The sequence below is a fragment of the Tamandua tetradactyla genome, chromosome 18, assembly GCF_023851605.1.
Source record: "Tamandua tetradactyla isolate mTamTet1 chromosome 18, mTamTet1.pri, whole genome shotgun sequence".
Taxonomy (NCBI): domain Eukaryota; kingdom Metazoa; phylum Chordata; class Mammalia; order Pilosa; family Myrmecophagidae; genus Tamandua; species Tamandua tetradactyla.
In genome coordinates, this window is record NC_135344.1 from 1,896,006 (window position 1) to 1,921,592 (window position 25,587).

General features: G+C 38.3%; 1 long non-coding RNA gene across 4 annotated transcripts in view; it reads right to left on the minus strand.

The window, feature by feature from the left end:
- LOC143661912 (uncharacterized) overlaps window positions 1-25,587 on the minus strand; it is a 52,133-nt gene that overhangs the window by 2,185 nt on the left and 24,361 nt on the right. The window contains exon 3 of one of the 4 annotated variants that reach the window (XR_013164969.1): window positions 7,581-17,973. The exons of 2 other annotated variants lie outside the window; for them this stretch is intronic. This is a non-coding gene — a long non-coding RNA (uncharacterized LOC143661912). One more of the 4 variants, XR_013164968.1, reaches the window with a different exon arrangement.

Below are 25,587 nucleotides of genomic sequence, written 5' to 3' on the forward strand. Positions count from 1 at the left end.
CTCATGAATGAACTTTGCACTTCTGGAAAGAAGCTTCCCTTCTAGTGCCTTTGAACTCAACCGTCTTACTCTCAGGGGCCCAAAACCTTCATGTGTGTCTGTTTCTGTGTGTATGTGTTGGAGATTGGTCAGAATTCAATGCAGCAGAATTTAGAGGTTTCACAGGAGAGGTGAGAAGAGAGATCTGCATGCATCTTCAAGTGTGCCATCCCTGGCTTAAGTCTTCACACTGCAGACCCAAACTCTGGGCCTTTTTCTATTCTTTTAGAACTGGTAGGATACACATTTACTGCCTACAAATGCCTCTTTTCCCCCATATCCAATTGTGTGAATGGACCATTATCTTCCCCACATTATGTATATATCTCTCAATATTTATATATAAATGTGTTGTTGCTAATTTGCCTCTGCTCATGTGTCTTTGCTGCTTGCATGAACTGTGGAGGAAGAATTGACTTAAAGGAGTAGTGATGTGTTGAGCCAGACATAGCTAAAGTTTTCTGTGGCCCAACAAAGAGAATGTAAGTGTAGTCATAGTTTATGATTGCTTGTACTAAATTTTGATGTCTCTGGGATTTGAGCATTATGGATGGCAACCAAGGAGGAAGTGAGGCCCAGAGAAGGGAGAAACAAGGTGACCCATTCTTTCCTCTTTCCTCTGAGCTTCTCTCCCACCCCTCTGAGCTCACTGGAGAGCCAATCATCCCTAGCGCATGTCAAGAAATCACACTCTAATTTTAGTTTGAAAAATGTTTAAATGTCTTTTCTTGTTTCTTTTTCTTTAATTTAGCATTAGACTAATCACCCTCACACATTCATCCTTCATTCAGAATGGATGGCTTGACATCCACATGTGGGCCCAGAGGAACAAAAGAAACAAAAACTCAGGTGTGCTCTGTGGTTGTTGAAAATGCTAAGTGATGGCTATAATATATTCCGTAGAAGTTAACGTTCTTCTCTAAAGTGTCAGAAAAATTCCTTGTTAATAACCGGTCTGCCTCTAGTCTACACCACTAAAATATCAAATTACAAGCTATTTTATTATGGATATGTAAAATTACATCCAGATCTGACTGACCCTGAAGTCTTATAGGTTCTCTAGTAAACTTAATAGATGAAAATACAATCTTTTCTAAGGCAATTCACAACCGAGGCAAACTATGTTTACATGGGAGGAGAGAAAAATGTAATCATTCACATCAGTTGTTTACAAAATGTATTAGGTATTTATTCAAGGTTGACTCTATACTAAGGCTCTGTGCTAGGAACTAGGATAGAGTCTAAATAGACACCTCTTACTCCAGAGAAATTTACAATGTAGTGGGGAAGACAGGTGAGTAGACCCAAAACTTGCCACTGGTGGTGGAAATACTAACACTATGGGATGAGATGAACACTATGGGATGAGGTGAAACATGGACTGTGCCTCAAACAAGGAAAAGGGAGGAGGCAAGGTGGAAGGTCTATTTCCAGGTCAAAGCAAAAGCATGTTAAAAGGCAGATAAAGAAGAGAACACAAGCAAATGGGACAATTTGAGGAAGTCACATGTGGCTGGAAAGGGAAACCAAAGCCAGGAGATGTAGCTGCAGGGATTGGCAATGGCAGATCAGGGCAAGCATTACCATGATGTGATATTTGTCCATTTTCCTGAAGCTAAGGGAAGTCATGTAAAGATAGTAAGCAAAAAAATGACAGTATAATATACTGATTTTAGAAATATCGTTTTGGCTGTGAAAAGTAAGAATTATTTGGTGCCAGAATAGAGACAAAGAGACTGACAGGAAACTTGGCAGTAACCCAAGCAAAGAAGAGCCAACAATCTCCTGATCTATAGTAGCTGACAGGATGAGGAGGTGAGAGAACGAGAAAGTAAAGAAGATAACTGTAGCGAGCCCAGGTCTATTTTAGCCATCCTGCATGGATAAATGTACATGAATAGTTTGTGAAAAAATACAAGTACAACTTTTAATAGTGTGGGGTGCCTCTGGAAGATTCAGGTAATATTCAGAAGGCAGTTCATTCACTCATCAATTTCAAATGTATTGGCCATCTTGGATGTGCTAAAGACTATTCTAGGTAGTAGCATGGGAATTGAGATTGCGGGAGAGAGAAACATAGGCCTCAATTTAAAGAGTGGGTAGGGTAAGCCTCACTAGAAGGGTGAGATATGAGCAAAGTCATATTTCTTATATGGGAGATATGATGGGAACTCATATTTGGAGTTCCCATCCCCTGGAATACTCCAGATATGAGTTCCCATATCTTGGGATCAAGTCAGATATGTGACTAGTCCATTCACATAGTCTAGCATGAGCTCATTATCACAACATCCTTAACATAACTAAATCTGCGAAGACTTAGTAATCAAGTCAGACATGTGAGGAAAGAGTATTCCAGGGGATGGGAACTCCAGATGTTGGGAATAAGCACAAATGGGGCCCACAAGATGGAATCTGGCACACTCAGGGAGCTAGAGTGAAATCCACAAATGGGTTGGGGCAAAAGAGACTGACAAGATGTGGGTTTAATTCTCTGGCCCTTCATTTATTGGTTGTGTGGTCACAAATAGTTGACTTACACAGCAAGGGTCTGTGTGTCTTCGGTATTGTACCAGGTTGAAATGTCTCACCATGTCTATTTCATAGGATTGTGGAATAAAATTCAGTAATGTAGGAAAGAGACTTAGAAGCTATTGTTGTTATAAGAATGGATGAATAGGCCAGAGATATATAAATGGATGGATGGGTGGGTGGATGGAAAAACAGATTAGATAGAAAGACAGTCAGATAGATAGGCAAACAGAGTATGGATAGATGTATATATATATATATAGGTAGATGACAGAGATAATTAGATGATGGTTGGTCGGACAGATAGAGAGATAGATAGATAGATGGAAACAGAAAGATATGTACACCTAACAAGTGACTCCCTTAGGCTATAGTGCTTTGTGTTTACCAAGCAATTTAAACAGGAAATACCAATTTTAAAGGGAGAACAAAAGTGTAACTCAAGTCATCATGAAGTAAACACATGGAATACATGCAGTCATCATCACAATCAACTCATTAGTGTCATGGATTGAATCAGCCCTCCAAAAGATATATCCACATCCTAATCCCTGGACATGTAAATGTTACCTTATTTGAAAAAGAGTCTTTGCAGATTTAGTTATGTTAAGGATGTCATGATAATGAGCTCACGCTAAACTATCTGGATGGACTTTAAATTCTACAATCTCCCTATTAGTAGAGGGAGATTGGAGATAGACAGAAGTGAGGACATAGACACAAGGAAGTAAAGGTGATGTAAGGACTCAGGCAGATAATGAACTGATGTGGCCATAAGCCAAGGAAGCTGAAAACAACCTGAATATAGAATAGGCCATGAACATGTTATATCCTAGACCCTCTGGTCTCCAGAACTGATAATGATAATTAACAATAGATAATTTCTCTTATTTTAAGCCCCTTAGTTCATGGTAATTTGTTACTGCAGCCCTAGTAAACTATACATTTGGCAAAAAAACTTTTCCCCAGTACTTAGAACTTTACTGTACAAACCTGTCTGACCTACTCAAAATAGTTTTCAAAATGTCAAGGTCAAATATCCTGACACACTAAAAGACCAGGACACAAATTCACATCCCCTGGAAGTATCCAATCCATTTTGACATGGACATTTTACTCTCTCAATTCTACTCCTTTGCATTTATTCCTTGATGTTCCCAGATAATACACCAAATACTGGAACCTCTTAGTGGCATTCTGGTGTGTATAACACTTTGATCCATCCAGATGTGGAAGAAGTTAGGAAATCCAACAGGGTAAAGATGGAGGCCAAATTACCCCTTTTATCTGTGGGAACCCTGGTTCAAGAACGTACGTTTGAATGAGAGTCAAAGTATGATAACTGAACTTTGGAAATGGGCAGATTTAACAACTAGTAATTCACAATGCTGGAGAAACAGAAGAAACCCATTTTCATCCTCAAGGGAGAGAAGAAAATTAGCCAAGTCAAGCACGCCCAGTTATAAACTCATCCTATATTTTTTCAGATAAGTCACTTGACCATTCCAGTGGGAGGGTGAAAAAAAAGGAACAGAGCTTAGAATCACCCTAAAGAGCTCTCTTGGGAGGATTGAAACTGTAGGAACAGAGAAGGTACATTCCTGCACTGTCCTCTTCCCCCAGATAAAATACACTTAAAATACAAGAGAAATCAAAAACCTCTTGAACTCTGATTTACACTTAGTACACTAGCGGTTGGAGGTGAGAGCAGAAACCCCTCTCTAATAAAGCCCTTTGAAAAGCAGATTGTCACATACCTCAAAAGGAGGATGCTGACCTCTATTCTTTAGGTATTTCTTGCCAAAAGTACCCCCAATATTCTTACTATTTCAGCTATGTATGACCTATGGCCCTGTCATACCTGCTTTTCTGATATTAGTTTGAAATGCATACATGGAAGTAAGGAAAAGCATAAAAAGCCATGTACAAAACTGTGGGAAGATATTCTGACTGGGGTCAACCACTGCTACCACTTATTAGAGGTGAACCTTAGTCAACAGCATGAATGTTCTGTCTCTTTCATAACCGGAAGGTGATCATTAAGTAACATATGCTCTACCATTTTTTTTTTTGTAATGTGTATGACTGGGGTCACATTTCATTCTTTTACCATGTGAGTATCCCCTTATTGAAATACCATTTGTTGAATTTCTGTTTGATTGGTTTTTTGCTTGTTTGTTTGTTTGGGAAGTGTATGGGTTGGGAATTGAACCCGAGTCTTCCAGATCGTAGGCAAGAATTCTACCACTGAACTACCATTGCACCCATACCATTTTTAACTTCATCAAACCTCATGTTGATAGATAACTACTGTTCACCAAGTGCCATCCTAAGTCAATTCCAATTGAGAAAATTAGGTGGTTGCTAATTTTCCAAGAACTGCCTAGAAAATGAGAGAGAAATGTAAAAACCATAATGAGAATCCTGTGCAGCACAGCAGCAATCGCATATGCAAAAGTGCACTGGTGGCAAAATGAAGAGTGTGATCTAAAGGTGAAAGGGAAGACTTCACAAAAGGGATAATATGTAAATCAAATTTCAAATGGTGGATTGGAGTTTTCCAGTTGCACAACAGGGAAAGTAGAATTCTTGCTGGAGGAAAAGCATAATTCAAGTTCATTAATTGTTTATATAATCCTGGAATGTGAATGAGAAAGCTGGGTGGAGTTACAGGCCTCATGAATAGCTGTAAATGCAGAGGCCTTGATATGTTTCAACTGATAGGATCATGTTTGCATTTTAGCAAACACCATGGAAACTCTGAGGACCAAATCAAGGGGAGAGAAAATAGAATTAGTAAATCCAACACAAAACAATAAGGCTCTGCTGCAAAAACCAGAAAACAAATTGGAAAGATACTTAAGTAGTAGAACCCAATGGGTTTGAGGATGAATTAGACTTTGGTGCTTGATAGTCCATAGGAAGGAGCTATAATAAGCTTGATTTTTTGCTTGTTGTAGGGATCAAAGAAGGCAGTGCTTTAAATTGTCTTATTCATATAACAATATACAAAGAATTTGTACCCAACAACTTATTTTCCAGAAATAGAAAAACCAATAAGCAAATTTATCTGGAAGAGCAGGGTGCCCCGAATTACTAAAAACATCTTGAGGAAAAAAAACGAAGCTGGAGGTCTCGTGCTGCCTGACTTTAAGGCATATTATGAAGCCACAGTGGTCAAAACAGCATGGTATTGGCATAAAGATAGATATATTGACCAATGGAATCGAATAGAGTGCTCAGATATAGACCCTCTCATCTATGGACATTTGATCTTTGATAAGGCAGTCAAGCCAACTCACCTGGGACAGAACAGTCTCTTCAATAAATGGTGCCTAGAGAACTGGATATCCATATGCAAAAGAATGAAAGAAGACCCATGTCTCACACCCTATACAAAAGTTAACTCAAAATGGATCAAAGATCTAAACATTAGATCTAAGACCATAAAACAGTTAGAGGAAAATGTTGGGAGATATCTTATGAATCTTACAACTGGAGGCGGTTTTATGGACCTTAAACCTAAAGCAAGAGCACTGAAGAAGGAAATAAATAAATGGGAGCTCCTCAAAATTAAACACTTTTGTGCATCAAAGAACTTCATCAAGAAAGTAGAAAGACAGCCTACACAATGGGAGACAATATTTGGAAATGATATATCAGATAAAGGTCTAGTATCCAGAATTTATAAAGAGATTGTTCAACTCAACAACAAAAAGACAGCCAACCCAATTACAAAATGGGAAAAAGACTTGAATATACACCTATCAGAAGAGGAAATACAAATAGCCAAAAGGCACATGAAGAGATGCTCAATGTCCCTGGCCATTAGAGAAATGCAAATCAAAACCACAATGAGATATCATCTCACACCCACCAGAATGGCCATTATCAACAAAACAGAAAATGACAAGTGCTGGAGAGGATGCGGAGAAAGAGGAACACTTATCCACTGTTGGTGGGAATGTCAAATGGTGCAACCACTGTGGAAGGCAGTTTGGCGGTTCTCAAAAAGCTGAATATAGAATTGCCATATGACCCAGCAATACCATTGCTGGGAATCTACTCAAAGGACTTAAGGGCAAAGACACAAACGGACATTTGCACACCAATGTTTATAGCAGCATTATTTACAATTGCAAAGAGATGGAAACAGCCAAAATGTCCATCAACAGAAGAGTGGCTAAACAAACTGTGGTATATACGTACGATGGAATATTATGCAGCTTTAAGGCAGGATAAACTTATGAAGCATGTAATAACATGGATGGATCTAGAGAACATTATGCTGAGTGAGTCTAGCCAAAAACTAAAGGACAAATACTGTATGGTCCCACTGATGTGAACGGACATTCGAGAAAAAATTTGGAATATGTCATTGGTAACAGAGTCCAGCAGGAAGTAGAAACAGGGTAAGATAATGAGCTGAAGGGATACAGACTGTGCAACAGGACTAGATACAAAAACTCAAAAATGGACAGCACAATAATACCTAATTGTAAAGTAATCATGTTAAAACACTGAACCAAGCTGCATCTGAGCTATAGGTTTTTGTTTTGTTTTGTTTTTACTATTATTACTTTTTTTTCCTCTATATTAACATTCTATATCTTTTTCGGTTGTGTTGCTAGTTCTTCTAAACCGATGCAAATGTACTAGGAAACGATGATCATGCATCTATGTGATGATGTTAAGAATTACTGATTGCATATGTAGAATGGTATGATTTCTAAATGTTGGGTTAATTTCTTTTTTTCCGTTAATTAAAAAAAAAAGAGAGAAGGGGTAATTGGAGCTGAAGGGATACAGACTGTGCAACAGGACTGGATATAAAAACTCAGAAATGGACAGCACAATACTACCTAATTGTAATGCAATTATGTTAAAACATTGAATGAAGCTGCATGTGAGGTATAGGTTTTTTTTTCTCTCTATTATCGTTTTAATTCTTATTCTGTTGTCTTTTTATTTCTTTTTCTAAATCGATGCAAATGTACTAAGAAATGATGAATATGCAACTATGTGATGATATTAAGAATTACTGATTGTACATGTAGAATGGAATGATTTCTAAATGTTTTGTTAATTTTTTTAATTAATAAAAAAAGAAACAAAAAAACAAAGAATTTGTAAAACTTAGGAGGGGTGGAATGCTATTTCTGTTGTGAGGTCCATTGAGTTTCTTTGGGATGGCTCTGCATTCTCCTGTTCTGCTTCCACTAGTTCCTATCAAGTATTAAATCATGTGGGCTTGGATTTAATCCATTATCTGCAATCTGCTAATGCGATTATCTAGTGTGGACAGTCCTTATGTCATTAAGAAAAGTGCAACCCTTACATGCCTCCCCTTCTTGTGATTTCTCTTTGCTGTAGCTTTCATTTTCATTGAGCCTTATGATGGGCTCTCCACATTCACTGTTAGCAGGACAGGGGTTGGTTCACTCTAAAGGAATATTTAGATGCATTTCACCAGTCTTTAATGTGATTATTTTTCACTCACAGTATGGGACCAATTTCTACATATCCACCAAAAATTTACTGTCAAAGGCAACGTGGTATCATGGAAAGACCTTAACAGTTTGGAATTCATCAGACCTTGAGATTCTAGTTCTATGTTTGTTATTGAATCTAGGATAACCCTCATAATCTCTGCAAAAACTCAGTCCAGTTGAGTTTATGACATTACCTCCACATGTAATATCACCACTTTGTAAATGTAATTTAAGCTCAAGCTTAGTCCAAATGCCAGGTTCTGTGTGACTTCTCCCTAATTAAAAAAAGTGCAACTCTCCCTTATCCACATGGCTTCTCTTATGGAAATTCCATAAATTGGACATAATTCCATTTGTAGCATGTATCATTTATATGCAATTGCATGCTGTGACTACAAATAATTTTTTTCTATTTTCTCCTGTCTTGGCTCTTGCTTAAGAATGTGTTCATCTGGAGGAGAAGTCATGTTTCCATTTGTCAAGTTTAGCTATTGCATATTTACTGACAACCTACTGTCTTAGGAACTGTGTTGGATGCTGGTTGTTGAAATTAGTGAAACATAGTTCCTACTCAGGTGGTCATCAACTTTGTGGGGAAGAAGAAAAAATGCTTTTGTATTTCCCATAGATAATTCAGCTAGCAGATACAATAAACACATGTATGATAAATGCATAAATGCTTATTTTGTGTTCAAACCTCACTACATCATTTGTCTATCTTGAGAAAATTTGCTTCATAATGATCTTATTTCATCAGGCACTTACTATCACTCTGAGGACGAGGGCTTAAACCCCATCCCAGCTGACAAAGTCTATTCCTTACACATGAATATAAAGACCTAAACATATTCTCTAGAAGCTGCCTTATCGGGTATAAATTTCAGAGAGCAAAAACTGAACCTCAAGAGGTACAGAATCTTAGTTTAGAAAAGCACCAAGAAGTTCAGATGATTATCTGGCACTTGCACAACTTACTTGACATGAAAACAGGGCTGTGAATCTCACAAGATTAATTGAACTTTTGAGAATTTCAATACTCCCTGCTATCAGTTGGAAATCCTATAAGAATAGCCTCCATTAAAACACATTCATAATATGGTTCACAGCATCTGTAGCCTATTTGTCAGCAAAGTGAGCTTGAGAGTGAAACTTGTCTTTTAGTTCCATCCCCTTGGAGATGGAGTCAAACCACTTCTTTACCCTGTGTTCCTGTTATCTGTAAAATGGAGGCAGCTCTAAAGTTATAGTTTAAAGTTGTAGCTAAAGTGATATTGAGAAGGTTGAAAATGTCATTGTCTTCATTTGCTTTATAGTACCAATAACATTTAATCTATCATTGCAAAGGGTTCAGATGTCATTTTGGGTCATCAAGTGCAACTGTGCAAATTAAGGAATGGAAAAAGAAGCCTAGACAACTGACTTTGCCAAGGGGTCACAATTATTTAGTTGTAGTGTCTTAGTTTGCCAGGGTGTTATGACAAATATCATACAATGGGTTGGCTTAAGCAACAGCAGTTTGTCTCACAGTTTCAGAGGCTATAAGGCTTCCTTCCACCCAGGTTTTGTAGTGTTCCAGTGCTGGCTTGCCACAATCCTTAGGGTTTCTTGACTTGAATCCCTGCCTCACATCAGATGGAAATATCTTCTCCTTTTCTTGCTTTATGTGATTTCCTTGTTCCCTTTATAAATCCTCCAGTAATCCATATTAAGACCCACCCACACTCATTTGGAGCATATCTTTAAAATTGCACCTTCAAGAGGTCCTATTTACAATGTGTTCATGCCCACAGGAATATGGATTAATAATATGGTTTTTTCCTTGCTTTTTTTCACCCTGGGGTACATAACTCAATCAACCACAGGTAGATATTGGACAAGATCCCAGATATTCTTGATCCTTCTTGTTCTTTCGTTGGATTCTGAACACCATGGACACATAAAAATCCTTCTGTTCTATGTAACAGGTGCAGTTATTTGGCAAAAATGAAATTGGAGCCCTAAGTATTAAGAGGTGTCTTGGAAATAGTGAAAGCTAGTGAGATTCCATGTACATAGAAAAGAGTAGTGTCTAAAGATGATTCTGTGGAGGGAATAAAACTTGTAATTGAAGGCATGCATATGGCTCTGATTCCAAATATGCTGGGTGAATTCTGGTTTCAGAAAGTACCGTGAAGTTTCTAGCCTAACATACAGCATTAAAATAATATATTTGGACTAGGCCATTTTTAATTCTGCATATCTTGTAATAAAACATTACAATCCCTGTAGCATTTAAATTGTCATTTTTCATTTCTCTCTTAAGACATAGTACAGAGGTATGTGGGAGACTGCAGAGTTCACTGTCCATGAAAATTAAGATCTTAACGATTTCTTTGTAGCTGAAAGTATCCAGACCAATTTACCTTCTTTGTATAGGTACAGTTGGGGAAAAAGCAAGATGAAGGACCCCTAATTCCCCAAATAGACTTCCTATGTTGCAGCAATCATCATTGATATTATGGTAATTCTTGAGAATGGCAGAGGGAAGGGGCCTAGATGAAAATTCCCATGGCCATAATGCATAGGTGATGCTCTCAAGACATTTGGGGGACACAGTTCACTCATCTCATTACTATTTTTAATAGAGGACACAAAATAGTATTCCCATAACTATGCATCATCTAAATCACTTCTTCTCATCCTTAAAATAGACAGCTCATAACTGAGTCTGTAATGTATCATTAGAAGCTGAATACATTTTTTTGTGGCTTGCCTGGATCTTGTAAGTCATGGGTTTCTAGGGAGGATCTATTCAAAAAAGACTTGACTCTCACTTCACATCAACAACTAATTTTGATATAACCTTGAGCAAATTAAGCTTAACTATTAAAGGATACCTGCTCTCCCTACCTCGTGTGGTTCTTGTAAAGCATAAAATGAATAGGTCTAAATGCATGTATGTATTTTTAATATTTGTACACACTTTAGAAATCACTCTACAGAATGTACTGTGGAAATCTTTTGTGATATATCTCCCTAGTGTGAAATCCCCCATTAAATCTTAAATTAACAAAACATGTATATTAAAATAGATATGAGAATTCCAAATCTAGGATCTGCTTTCTTACAGTACTCTACCTCTCCATCATTCTGCCTTCCCCTTCACAGTAGTTTCCAATTTAGTAACCCTTGGTGATTCATTCATAAAACTCCTTTTCAACTTTTTTTATTGTATAATATATATACAAAGCTAAGAAAGAAAGTTTTCAAAGCACTTTTTAATAAGTAGGTAAAGGACACATCACAGAGTTTGTCATGGGCTACAATACCATCATCTCAGATTTTTCCATCTAGCTGTACCAGAACATTGGAAGTGAGAAGAAATATATATTTTTTATCATCATAATCACTTTTTCCTTTTGTGTGAAAAATAATATACAAAAAAGCAGTACATTTCAAATTACATTGCAACAATTAGTTGAACAGATTTCAGAGTCTGGTAAGGGTTACTAGTCCGCAATTTATGGTTTTTGCTTCTAGCTGTTCTAAGACACTGGAGACTAAAAGAAATATTCATATGATGACTCAGCAGTCATACTCATTTGTTAAACCCTACCTTCTCTGTATAACTCCACCATCACCTTTGATCTTTGTCCCACTCTGAGGGTATCTGGGGTATGTCCATTCTAACTCTTTCATATTGGAATTGGTTGTCAATAATATGGGGTAGCGAGGTGGATCTAGCTGATGTTTTGGAGAGGCTGGGCTCACTAGGTTTCAGGATACATCTTGTGCAGGGACCCATCTGGAGGTTGCAGGTTTCTGGAAAGTTACCCTAATGCATGGAGCCTTTGTAGAATCTTATCTGTTGCCCTAGGTGTTCTTTAGGATTGGGTGGGATAGTTGTGGTTGAAGTTTGGCAAGCTATGATAGGTACCAATATCTAATTGAAGTTTGCATAAGAGTGACCTCCAGAGTAGCCTCTCAGCTCTATTTGAGCTCCCTCAGCCACTGTTACCTTATTTGTTACACTTTTCCCCATTTTGGTCAGGATGGCACTGTTAATCCCATGGCATCAGGGCCAGATTCATCACTAGGGATCATCTCCCATGCTGCCAGGGAGACTTTCACCCCTGGATGTCATGTAGGGGGAAGAGCAATGATTCCACTTGTACAGGGGCTTGGAGAGGGAGGGGCCACATCTGAGCCACAGCAGAGGTCCTCCAGAAGTACACCTTAGGCACACCTATGGGTACGCTAAGCTTCTTTGCTACGTACATAAGATACACAAGAACAAGCCTCAACTTCAGGGTCTTGGTCTATTGATTTGTGTGTCCCTAATGTTTGACACAGTATCAGGGGTTTCCCCAGTGTCAAAGTTTAGTAGTTTCATATTTTTTCTCCCAACCCCCAAGGGACTTTGCCAATACTTTTTGATTATCTGCTTAGTATATTCTATACATATATACAAATGTGTCCAGGCATTATATTAAGCTATACAGAATTAAAGGACCTCATTCTTATTCTGGGCTCCCTGCGTTTTGATTGTTTACATGAGCTATACAGACAGATTGAGTTAGAGTGTGTGCTACAAAAAATTTAGTTTCCAGACAAAATAAAGTTTTCTTCCTTTGATCTCAAAGAGTAGGTGAGGTTCTAAAATATAGATGAGGTGTTCCTTACCCCATGTTCTGAATTATTTTAATCTCTACCTGAGCAGCTTTGTTCTTAGCTTTAAATACCAGGTTATATGCATACAAAAAAAAACCTCTCAAAATCCAGAAATAATAATTACCACTCTTGACTAAATATGACTGCTACAAGACCTTACAATCAAGTCTCCTATTTTCTTATAAGCATTTTCTAAAGGACACCATACAATTCGCTCTTTTGTTTCTGGCTTATTTTGCATCACCAAGTGTCCCACATGTTCATCCAAATGTTGCATGCATCTAAACTTCATTCCTTTTTGTACCAGCAAAGTATTCAATCATATGTATACATCGTTGTTCACCAGTCTACTTCTCAGTCCATGTATCCTTCAGCCTCCTGCATTCATTAGTTATGTATAATGTTCAAAGCCCACAATCCATGAGTGCTCTCGATTTTAGATAATAATATTGTGCCCAAGAGAAAGATAAGCAATAAACACACCTTCACCAAATAGGGTATCTATTGTCCCCTCAACTCTTGTCCCACCCCCCATTATTCACCACTGGTGTTGCTATGGTACTGCTTATGTTTTCTTGTTAAACATAGCCCATAGCATGCAATAACAGTTCTCCACTATACCCTGAACTTAAATATTCTTTGTATAAGAATCATATCTCTGCAGTGGTTCATGCAAGAACTTATATTTTTAGTGTTAATCAGTGGAACTCATAGGTCTATATGACCCCTTTCATTCATGTTTGCCTTCTATATGGTAATATTACCTTTAGACCCACTAGTGAACTGCCTTCACTTCTACCTATTCCCTTACATTTAAGTCCAACCTCATTATCTAATGGTTCACCCATTTCTAGCTTCTATGTATCTCTAAGTCCGTTATATTCTGTAATAGAAGCCTCTGATTTTACCTTTACCATTGTCTTAAATGTGGAGTCGTACAGTATCTATCCTTTCACGTCTGATTTATTCCACTCAGCATTATGTCCTCAGGGCTCATCCATCTTCTCGTGTACTTCAGGATGCATTTCATTTTATTGCTGCATAATATTCCATTGTATGTAAATAACATATTTTATTAATCCACTCAACTGTTGATGGGCATTTGGATTGTTTCCATCTTTGGGCAATTGTGAATAATTCTGCTGTGAACATGGGTGTGCAAATGTCTGCTTGTGTCACTGCTGTCAGCTCTTCTGGGTGTATACCAAGTGCCACTGCTAGGTCATAGGGTAACTTGATATTCAGTTTCATAAGGAACAGCCAAACTGTCTTCTATAGCAGTTGCACCATTATACATTTCCATCAGCTGTGCATAAGTGTCTCAATTTCTCCACATCCTCTCCAACATAGTTTCCTGTTCAATAGCAGCCATCCTTATAGGTGTGAGGTGGTATCTCATTGTAGTCTTGATCTGTATTTCCCTTATACCTAATAAAAATGAGCATCTCTTCATGTGCTTTTGAGCCACCTGTATTTGTTCTCAGAAAAGTGCCTACTCATATCTTAAGCCCATTTTATAATTGGGTTGTTAGTTCTTTTGTTGCTGAGTTGTATGATTTCTTTCTGTATACAGGATATCAAACCTTTCTCCAATGTGTGATTTCCAAATACTTTCTCCCATTGAGTTGGATGCCTCTTCACCTTTTCACCAAAGTCTTTTGAGGTACAGAGGCATTTGATTTTGAAGAGTTTCCATTTATCTATTTCTTTTTTTGCTCGTGCTTTGGGTATAAAATTTAGGAAGCTACCTCCTGTTACTAGGTCTTGAAGACATTTCCTACATTTATTCCAGAAGACTTATGGTGCTAAATCTTTTTTTATTATTATATTTTATTTTTTGCCGATTCTTATCTTTAGGTGTTTCATCCACTTTGAGTTATTTTTTGTTCAGGGTGTAAGGTAAGTGTCCTCTTATTCTTTTGGCTATTGATATCTAATTCTCTCATGCCCATTTATTGAAAAGACTATTTTGTCCCAGTTCAGTGGGTTTGGGGGGCCTTGTAAAAAATCAGTTGACTGTAGATTTGGCTGTCTATTTCTGCACTCTCAATTTGATTCCAATGGTCAATACTTCTCTCTTTGTGTCAGCACCACATTGTTTTGGCCACTCTGGCTTTATACAAGTTTCAAAATCAAGAAGTGCAATCCTCCCATTTCATTCTTCTATTTTAGGATGCTTTTAGCTATTTGGGTCTCTTTCCCTTCCAGATGAATTTGGTAACTAGCTTTTCCAAGTCATCAAAGTAGGTTATTGGAATTGCGATTGGTACTGCATTGAATCTATAGATGATTTTGCATAGAATTGACATCTTAAACCTTCCTATCCATGAGCAGGGAATGATTATCCACCTATTTAGATCTTCTTTAATTTCTTTTAGCAGTGGGATGTAGTTCTGTTTGTGCAAGTCCTTTATGTCCCTGGTGAACTTCATTCCTAAGTACTTGATTTCTTAGTTAGTATTTTGAATGGATTTTTCCCTAAAGTGACTCCTCAGTTAGGTCATTGCTTGTGTACAGAAATGTTACTGATATTTGCACATTAATTTTATATCCTGCCACTTTGCTGAATTAGCTCAAGTAAATTTGTTGTAGATTTCTCAGAATTTTCCAAGTATACTATCGTGTCATCTGCAAATAATGAAACCTTTATTTACTTCTTCCTTTCCAATTTGGATGCCATTTATTTCTTTTTCCTCCCTGTTTGTTATAGCTAGAATTTCTAGTTCAATATTGCATATTAGTGGTGACAGAGGGCATCCTTGCCTCATTCCCGAATTTGGGAGGAAACTTTTCAGTCTCTCTCCATTGAGTATGATGTTGGCTATTGGTTTTTCATATATGTCCTTTATCATACTGAGGAAACTACTTTTGATTCCTATCATTTGAAGTGTCTTTATCAGAAAACGATGTCTAATTTTGTCAAATGCTTTTTCAGTATTAATCATGATGATCATGTGATTTTCCCATTTCAATTTGTTAATGTGCTGTATTACATTGATTTTCTTGTGTTGAACCATCCTTCCATTCCCACTATATACCCCAGCTGGTCATGGTGTATTATTCTTTTAATGCATTGTTGGATTTGGCTTCCTTTTATTTTATTGAGAATTTCTACATCCATGCTCAGTAGGGAGATTGGTCTGTAGTTGTCCTTTCTTATAACATCTTTGCCTAGCTTTGGTATTAAAATGATGTTAGCTTCATAAAATGATTTAGGTAGTGTTACTTTTTGCCCAGTTTTTTGGAAAAGTTTGAGCAGTATTGGTGTGGCCCTGTGCTTTTCTTTATAGGAAGATTTTCGATGACTGAATGAATCGCTTAATTGTGTTTGGTTTGATGAGATCTTCTATTTCTTCATGAATCAATGTGGCTTGCTTGTGTGTCTCCAGGAATTCGTCCATTTCATCTAAGTTTTCCAGTTTGTTGGCATATAGTTCTCCGTAGTATCATCTTATGATTTCTTTTATTTCTTCATAGTCTGTGGTAATGCTCTCCCTTCTCATTTCTGATTTTGTTTATTTGCATCCTCTCTCTTTTTTTCTTTGTCAGATATGCTAGTGGTCCATCATTTTATTGATTTTCTCAAAAAACCAACTTTTGGTTTTATTGATTCTATTGTTTCGTTGTTGCTGTTCTCCCATTCATTTATCTGCTTTAATTTGAGTTATTTCTCTTCTTCTATTTTCCTTGGGGTTAGTTTGTTGTTCTTTATCAAATTCCTCCAGGTGAGCAGTTAAGTTCTCAATTTTTGCTGTTTCATGTTTCTTCAAATAGGCATTTAGGGCAATAAATTTCCCTCTCAACACAGCCTTTGCCACATTCCAAAAGTTCTGAAATGCTGTATTCACATTTCCATTCATCTCTAGCTAGCTACTGATTTTTCTAACAATTTCTACTTTGACCCACTGGTTGTTTAAGAGAGTGTTACTTAATCTCCATATATTTGTGAAAGTATTCATTCTTTGGTGGCTATTGAAATCCAGCTTCATTCTATTGTGAAGAGAGAAAGTTCCTTGAATAATTTCAACATTTTTAAAATTTATAAAGACCTGCTTTGTCCCCCAGCATATGGTCTATCCTGGAGATTGTTCCATAAGCACTAGAGAAGAATGTATATCCCGGTGTTTTTGGGGTGTAATGACCTATATATGTCTATTAGGTCTAATTCATTTATCAAGTTGTTTAACTTCTCTAGTTCCCTGTTGATCCTCTGTCAGGTTGTTCTGTCTATAGAGGAAAGTGGTTTATTGAAGTCTCTTACTATTATTGTTGAAACATCTATCACTTTCTTCAGTTTTGCTAATGTCTATCTCATGTACTTAGGAGCTCCTTGATTGGGAGCATAAACATTTAAGATTGTTACTTCTTCTTGGTGAATTGTCCCTTTTATTAATATATGGTGTCCTTCTTTGTCCTTTATGATGTCTTTACATTTAAAGTCTATTTTGTCCAATTTTAGTATAGGTACTCCTGCTTTCTTTTGGCTACAATTTGCATGGAATATCTTTTTCCATCCTTTCATTTTCAATCTATTTGCTTTCTTGTGTCTGAGATAAGTCTCTTGTAAGCAGCGTATAGTTGAATTATATTTCTTAATTCATTCTGCCAATCTGTATCTTTTAATTGGTAAGTTTATTCCATTAACATTCAAAGTTATTACTGAAAGGGAGTTTCTTGAATCGACCATCTTATACTTTTGATCAGATTTATATATTCTTTTCCCTCTTTCTCTTTGTATACTTTAAATTATCCTTAGTGATACTCTTCAATTCTGTGCCCTGCTTCAGACCTCCCTCTCCTGTTTTTTTTTTGTTTTTTGTTTGTTTGTTTTTTCAGCCAGCAGAAATTTTAACATTTTTTTTAAGGGCAGTCTCTTGTTGACAATTTCTTTCAGGACTTCTTTAATGTTGGCAGCATTTTAAGTAAAGCTGCATGAAATTTATTTTATATCATATAAGATGCCATCGATTAAAAGGTGAACTGTTATTTAAGGTACAAAGACAAGAGGAAATGTTGCCCACTTTACAACGGTGAAAGGACATCAGTTTTAAGATGCATTTTGATTTCAGGGATGATAATTTCCTTAAAATGTGCACTCAGATATGTGAGTTCTCTCCATGTATCCACAGTTAAAAGAACATAGGAAGTAATTACTTCAGGTTTTAATATGTATGGAGCCTAAATTCAGTGGAAGATTTAAGAATCATTTTTTTAATATTGTTTAATCTTGGACTCCAAACAAGACTGGAATTCAGGATAACTAGAGAAAATATGAATGTAAGATTACTGTTGCAAATGAACCAATGGCTTCTCAACACTAGAACAGAAAATACAATGTTAGTAGAATGGTAGTTAGAATACATAATGAGTATGCAGTTAATGTAAAACTTCCATTTCCAGAATCACATGTCTTAAACCTTTTCACCTTTTGCTACTTAGGTCAGTGGACTCAAGGCCTTCATATGTTTTTAGGATAGGACTGATTCACTGTGCATGGAGTGTGGATAGCAACAGGGTAAGAGCAGTTACATATACATGAGAAATTTATGATAGATGAATAAAAAAGAAGATACTTGTAAGGTTTCTGTGACCAGGTTGAAACCTTTCAGTTCTCACAGTCATTAAAAATAAAATATGTTGAAAAGAAGAATAAAAGTTGAACTAAGAACTAGAACTAGGAACCAAATTAGTTTTGGGAGAATAAATGACTATTCTGAAAGTAAGAAAGTTAAGATTGTCAAGAGAAGTTCACTGAAAATCTCTGACAAAATAGACCAAGATACTGAATTTAGTAGAGCCAGGTTAGAGCAGTGAATTCAGCCCACATGGAAAAATTACTTATATACACATGAATTTAACACTTTCACTTGTATTTTTGTGTTCCCATGAATAACACTACAATAACAATTAAAGCATAGAGAAATCAGTGCCATTGTAAGTTTATCTCCATGAACCTAAGGAATCCAGAACCCAGAGTTGTGTCTGGAAGGAACGAAGTGAAGGACCATAGAGGCTTAGAGAGGAAACCACTGACATCAGAAGCTGAAAGCAACAGAACCAGGGACAAGGATCAGCAGACACCAGCCACATGTCTTCCCACGTAACAGACATTGGACTTTCTTGAGTTAAGGTATACTTTCCCGGATGCCTTAGTTAGACATTTTTCTGGCCTTAACTGTTAGTTTGTAACATAAATTCCCTGTATAAAAGCTATTCCATTTCTGGCATACTGTAGTTGGCAGCTTTCATAAACAGAGAAACCTTAAGCAGAGCTAGTATGCTGGTTTGAAACTTTTATGTATCCCAGAAAAATCATGTTCTTATAATTTAGTCATGTGGAGACAGATATATTCTAGGGTGGGACCTTTTTGTTTAGGTTGTTTCCATGGAGATTGACTCATCAATTGTGGTGGGATCTTTCAATTAGATTATTTCCATGGAGATACAACCTGCTCATTCAAGATAGGTCTTAGCTTATTGGAGTCTTTAAAAGAGCTGACACAGTGAGCAGAGAGCTGCAAATAAGTAAGGACCCACAAAACATCTAGAGAAAGCCACTGCAATCTGAAGCTGAAAGCAACAAACTGGGAAGGAGCAGCAGATGCCAGCCATGTGCCTTCCCAGCTGATGGTTTCTCCAGATGCCAGCAACTTTTCTTCAAAGTCAAGGTATCTTTCTCTGGATGCCTGAATTTGGACATCTTCATGGCCTTAGAACTATAAACTTGTAACTTAATAAATCGTTTAAGAATAAAGACAAATCATTTCATTCTGTACAAAGTAAATGAATACAGAATCTCATCAAAGCCTGTTATAGTCATGCTTTCTCCTAAGTCAAAATTCTCCCCTGGCTGTTGGCCTGTGAACCTCAGAGTAAATTATCTGATTCCAGTATACAAAGGTGGTACAGTCATAGGATTGAAGTTACCATTTTCATAAGGAGAATTTGAAAGAAAAACAGGGGTCATTGGACCAACCAGTTGCAAAAACCAGAAGGGAAATTCCATTAGATTACAAGATGTGAGAATCATTTATAGAATGATGTTTCATTCTTGGGACTTGAGAGAGCAATAGTTACACCATTTCCAAGGGCTAACACAGTGAGCCTTTCTTTCCAAACACTGGGGTAAGTCTAGGAACATTGGAGAACCCTGAGAAGACCACCTTGTTCTTAGCCTCACCATCCCCAAGCATGTGGGTTGCATCTGGACTCTGCCACCTCCGGGGCTCATGCTCAACCCCCTCAGGACAATGGGATAGTGGCCAGGCTTTCAACAACCTGCAGAGAATATGCTAAACCCTCTCAAGTCATCCTTTCAGTTGTTCATGCTTGTGCCACTTTGAAAGAATTTATGTACCCTAGAAAAGTCATGCTTTAATCCTTATCCCATTTTGCACAGGCATCCATTTCTTCTAATCCTTATTCAGTACTGTTCATTTGAAACTGGAAAGATCACCTCCCTGGAGATGTGACTCAATCAAGAGTAGTTGTTAAGCTGGATTAGGTGGAGATATGTCTCCACCATTCAGGTGGGTCTTGATTAGTTTACTGGAATCTTATAAAAGGGGAGACATTTTGGAAACAGTGAGAGATTCAGAGAGCAAAGAAGAATGACATAAGCACAAGAGTCAGAGAGTCCACCAGCCAGTGACCTTCGGAGATGAATAAAATGCACCCTGGGGAGCTTCATGGAACAGGAAGCCAGGAGAGAAAGCTAGCAGATGATGCCATGTTCACCATGTGCCTTCTAACTTGAGAAACTCTGAACATCATCAGCCTTCTTAACCAAGGTATCTCTCCCTGGATGCCTTAGAGTGGTCATTTCTCTAGACTTGATTTAATTGGGACATTTTCATGGCTTAAAAACTGCTAATTTGAAACTTATTTAATTCCCCTTTTTAAAGCTATTCCATTTTTGGTATATTGTACTCTGCTGGATAGCAAACTAGAGCAATGTTTTCCTAGAAAGTTGTCCATTCTGTCTACATTGTCTAGTTCTTTTCAGCATATAGCTGCTCATATTATCCTTCCATTATCTCTTTTATTTCTATGGGCAGTCAGACATGAGTGGGACACTAGGAATAGTTTTGGTCTGAAGTGTATTATTTCACTACTGTCCAGGTTGTTTAACTTTCTGCTGTCAGACAGTTGTGTGATTAGGGTCAAGGTGGTCTGACAGGGGAGGGGAGGGAGCAGGTGGGGTCAGGGCATAGCTGCAGTTTTTGGAGTACAAAGCAGATATGATCTCACTGCAGGGCCTCAGGTCCTGCTTAGGAGAAGGGACTGAGTTAGTGTCCCAGGCCACAGGCCACAGGACAGTTTCACCCTAGACCATCCCTGAGTTTCCACTTGTCCTGTGAAGAGCAAAGTTCGTGGGCACTGACTTTGAGTGAATCTGTACAAAGTTAGAATCTTCCAAAAACTTTCTGCACTCCCCAGAGGTCAATAATTTTACCCTTGTCTCCAGTCACCTCCTCCCCATGTCAAGCTCTCCTCTTCCCTGAACAGTGGAGGGGGAGTGGGAGCTGCAGAGTCCAGGGTGATCTTAACTTGTGGACTTGGGCTGCACTTGAAGACACAGTCCTGGGCCTGGCTGCCAGTAGGAGAATTAATGCCTCCAAACCAGGGCCTTTCCTTCTTCTATAAGCACATGGCAACAGACAGAGGATACACCAAAGGAGACCCACCCAATTGTGGTGTTCTGCAGAACACCCCAGACATCAGATAGGAGAGAGCACTGTCACATTTCACACCCCTCCCCAATCTCATGATGAGATGAAACTGGAAACTCCTGCATCACCCAAGTGAGTCCAAGAGCCTCTGTGAGCAGAAAGGAAGGACACCCCACCCTGCACCTGACCCATCAGGTTGACTCAGGCCTGGATAGGCCACACAGGAGCAGTAACCCACAGCTGCTTAGTCAGTTTGGCACATCCCCAGGTGGACAGACAATGGATGAGTGTGCTACGTGCCTGGCACCAGGTTGAGAGCCCTTCTCTGTGGATTGGAAGACTGTGGGGTGCAAGTGACTTTATCAGGGCCTTGGGATCTGGACTCCACATTTAGATGGGGGGGCACAATCTTGGATGGGTTGCCCCCTAAGTAGTTGTGACTGAACAGCAATTCCACACCCAGAATATGTCCAGTATGGTGGGAAGGTCAGTGTGGGGATGGGTGAATCTGCCCCAACATGTATCCTGACCCTTTATCTGTCAGCTTATGGCCCCCATGCTGGATGTCTGGTCCAATGTTATCCCCACATATATCTAGATGGATAAGGTCACCTGGGGGAGCTTCCTGAGGCCATGACCAAGCCTTCCCTGATGCCTCCCGGCTCCACTGCTGGGCTCTTATTTGCAGAATTCCACACAGAGGGACTGCGAGGGGCTGGTGGTCAGGGTGGTCCATACCAGGCTCTTGAACTAGGTTCAGGGGCCCAATGTGGCTCAAAGACACAGCACTGGCCCAGGGTGGGGGTTGGAGCAGCGAGGTCTCCCCATCCAGAGCCCTGAGGTCCAAGCAGTGCTCCTGACCAGACTCCACCCTGGAGACCACCCTGAGGTCCCCCACCCCAAGCATTTGCCCCTGGATTGGTACTCTCTTCTCAAGCACTTTGACCCCTGCACATTCACAAATATATGGAGATTAAATAACACACACTTAAACAACCAGTGGGTTAAAGAAGAAATTACAAGAGCAATCAGTAGCTATCTGGAGAGGAATGAAAATGAGAATACAGTTTAACAGAGCATATAGAATGTGGCTAAGACTAAGCTAAGGGGGAAATTTATTGCCCTAAATGCCTATATTACAAAACAAGAAAGGGCAAATATCAAGGACTTAACTGCTTACCTGGAGGACCATGAGAAAGAACAGCAAACTAACCCCAAAGTAATAGAACAGAAATAACAAAGATTAAAGAAGAGGAATCAAAGATAACTTCCTGAATATGATAAAGGGCATATATGAAAATCTGATAGCCATCATCATACTCAATGGAGAGAGACTGAAAGCTTTTCCCTGAAGATCAGGAATGAGACAAGCATACCTGCTGTCATCACTTTTATTCAACATTGTACTAGAAGTTCTAGCCAGAGCAATCAGGCAGGACAAAGAAATAAAAGGCATCCAAATTGGGAGGAAAGTAAAACTTTCATTATTTGCAGATCACATGATTCTATACTTGGAAAATTCTGAAAAAAACCTACAAAAAAGTTACTAGACAAACAAATTCAGCAAGGTAGCAAGATATAAAAATTAATGTGCAAAAATCAGTTATACTTCTATGCACAAACAATGACCTAACTGAGGAGTCAGTTATGGAAAAACATCCATTCAAAATAGAAACTAAAAGAATGATGTATTTAGTAATGAACTTAACTAGTGATGTAAGGGACTTGTACACAGAAAACTATGTAACATTGCTAAAAGACGTCAAAGATCTAAATAGGTGGAAAGACATTCCCTGCTCATGGATAGGAAGGCTAAATATAGTTAAGATGTCAATTCTCCCCAAACTGATCTACAGATTCAATACAGTATCAATCAAAATTCCAACAACTTACTTTGAAAGATTAGAAAAGTTAACTACCAAATTCATCTGGAAGAGAAAGAGACCCCAAATAGCTAAAAGCACCTTAAAAATGAAGAACAATGTGGGAGGACTAACACTTTCTGACTTTAAAACTTATTATAAAGCCACATAGGTCAAAACAGCATTGTACTGACCAAAGATAGAAATATTGTCCAAAGGAATTAAATTGAGAATGCAGAAATGGACCACCACATCAATGGTCAAATGATTTTTGACAAGGCCCCCAAAACCACTGAACTGGAACAGAGTAGTCTTTTTTAAAAAGGAGCACAGAAGAGCTGGATCAATATCCAAAAGAATGAAAGAGGACACTTAACTTACACCTTATACAAAAAAAATCAACTCTAAGTGGATCAAACACCTAAATATAAGAACTAGCCCCATAAGGCTTCTAAAAGTCAACACTCTGAGAAAGTGTTGACCTGTGCAACCAGGTCACATCATGTCCCCAATCCAGAAGAAATAATGCTGACCTGCTGCCACAGCTTTACACACATGCACAAAGGGCCTTGTGCCTTAGACCAGTGCACACCAAGGATACACACCGCAGACCGATGCGCCCATATAGCTACATCCTCTCTGGCTGCTGGGCACCAATGTTCACAAGCATCAGTGTTACATTCCCAAACTGCGCCTATACTTACCCTGTAACAAATTACCACACTGGGTGCCCCACCCCGTGCTCTGCTCCCTGCTCTACAACCATCCCACAAACACAAGGCCTTAGACTGCTGAAAGAAATCAACTCCCAAACTAAATCAATCAAGACATTTACATGTGACGAATACAGCAGATCACTAAGCTATCATGATGCAGACAGATGTAGCCTGCCTACTGATCAAATTAAAAGACTAGTGGAGAGACAGAAATTGGACCAACTAATCAAAGATGTTCATGCAACTCTACTTAATAAGTGGGATAGCAAATGACATAAAGGAGATCAAGAAGACAATAGAAGAGCATAAAAAAGAATTTGAAAGAATAGAAAAATAGCAGATATCACAGAGATTAAAGACTCTGTTGACCAAATAAAAAACATATTAGAGGCACACAACACCAAATTTGAAGAAACAGGAGAAAGAATAAGTGATGTAGAGGACAGGATAATTGACTTAGAAGAATCAAAGCATCAAATGCAAAAAAAAAAAAAAAAGATGGAAATTTTGAATTGGAACTCAGGGAAATGATAGACAAAACAAAGTGAACAAATATAAGAATCACTGGTGTCCCAGAAGGAGAAAAGAAGAGAAAAGGGCTAGGAATAATAGTTGAGGATATAATGGGGGAGAACTTCCCAACCCTCATAAAGGACATAGATAAACAAGTCAAAGAACCCAACGAACTCCAAACAGAATAAATCCAAATAGGCCTTCCCCAAGGCACATACTAATCAGTCTGTGGAATGTTGAAGAGAAACTGAAAGCAGCAAGAGAAAAACAATCTACTACATACAAGGGAAATCAAACAAGACTGCACAACCCTGGAGGTGAGAAGACAATGGTATGATATATGTAAGATCCTGAAGAAGAAAGGTTTCCAACCAAGAATTCCATACCCATCCAAATTGTCCTTCAAAATTGAGGGAGAGATTAAAGTTTTCACAGACAAAGAAGTCATGACAGAATTTGTCAACCAGAGACTGGCCCTACAAGAAATACTAAAAGGAGGTCTGCCAGCTGAATAAAAAGGAGAAGAGAGAGAGGTCTGGAGGAGAGGACAAAACTAAAGAGTTCTACTAAGGGTAATTTAAAGAATACAAAGAGAAAGAGAGAAAAGAATATATAGATCTAACAAAATAAAAAGAGAAGATGGTGGGTTCAAGAAATGCCTATTCAGTAATAACTTTGAATGCTAATGGACTAAATTGACCAATTAAAAGATACACATTGGCAGAATGGATTAAGTAACATAATCCAGCTATATGCTGTTTACAAGAGACTCATCTTAGACACAAGCATACAAATAGATTAAAAGTGAAAGGATGGAAAAATATTTTCCATGCAAGTTGTAACCAAAAGAAAGCAGGAGTAGCTATATGTTCTAGTTTGCTAGCTGCCGGAATGCAACACACCAGAGACGGATTGGCTTTTAATAAAAGGGGATTTATTTTGTTGGTTCTTCAGAGGAAAGGCAGCTGACTTTCCACTGAGGTTCTTTCTTACGTGGAAGGCACAGGATGGTCTCTGCTGGTCTTCTCTCCAGGCCCCTGGGTTCCAACAACTTTCCCTGGGGTGATTTCTTTCTCCATCTCCAAGGGCCCGGGCTGAGCTGCAAGTGCTG